The 814-nt window shown below is 31.6% G+C and overlaps 1 protein-coding gene across 2 annotated transcripts in view; it reads right to left on the bottom strand.

Moving 5' to 3' along the window:
* The window catches only part of LOC106685066 (testis-specific serine/threonine-protein kinase 4), a 50,911-nt gene that overhangs the window by 41,052 nt on the left and 9,045 nt on the right, over positions 1–814 (bottom strand). The gene's annotated exons all lie outside the window — the stretch shown is intronic.

An 814-nucleotide genomic window follows, 5' to 3' on the forward strand; every position in this document is an offset into this window, starting at 1 on the left:
CTTCCCGCATCCAATCGTTACAATCCAAAATCCTACGTAAAATCCTTGATGCTCCTTATTACGTTACAAATAAACTCATTCACAAAGACCTTAATCCCCCCCCCATCCCTACCCCATCCCATTCGTTGCTGATTTGACCCAAAACAGATATGCGTCTTTTCATTCCAAACTCCTTAACCATCCTAACTCATTAATTCTTAATCTTTCATCCTTAACAATTCCTGATAGTCCTCCGAAGCGTCTGAAAAGAAGATGGCCACGGGACCTTCTAATTTAAATTAATGTTTGAAGTACCACCAATGGGTGGTTCCTTATCGTATCAAATCCTATACCTATCTAATTATTGTAATTTAGATAATAATAATAACTTAGGTTTAATTGTCGCCAAAAGGCAGAGAAAATATTTCAACTTAGATATAGAAAAAACATTCGACGTAATGAATAAGCAAAGTTTTAAAGGGACATTATTTCAACCTTTAAAAAATGCCAGAATAATATAATATAGAATGTCAAGAGTTATTAAAAAAAATTCAAGTAAATTTGCTAAAATGGAAGCCCTAATGGAGCTATTTAAGTTCAATAGTTCTCGAAATGTAGCTTTTAAAAAATTTCATAAAAATTTTGCATGGAACTGGAAGATCAATAGTTAGTGAATTTATTTTGAAAAATCTATATCTCAAACACTATTTGAATATCATAAAAACTCTTACACCTACGATGATAAGTTTCATAAACTACTTTATAGTAAGTTAAATTTCCTTTATTTTGAGTGTTGGCAGACATATGTGCGTCTTATGGATCTAGAGATATATTT

This window comes from Halyomorpha halys, unplaced genomic scaffold, assembly GCF_000696795.3.
Source record: "Halyomorpha halys isolate HHAL.00 unplaced genomic scaffold, Hhal_1.1 Scaffold31.1, whole genome shotgun sequence".
NCBI lineage: Eukaryota > Metazoa > Arthropoda > Insecta > Hemiptera > Pentatomidae > Halyomorpha > Halyomorpha halys.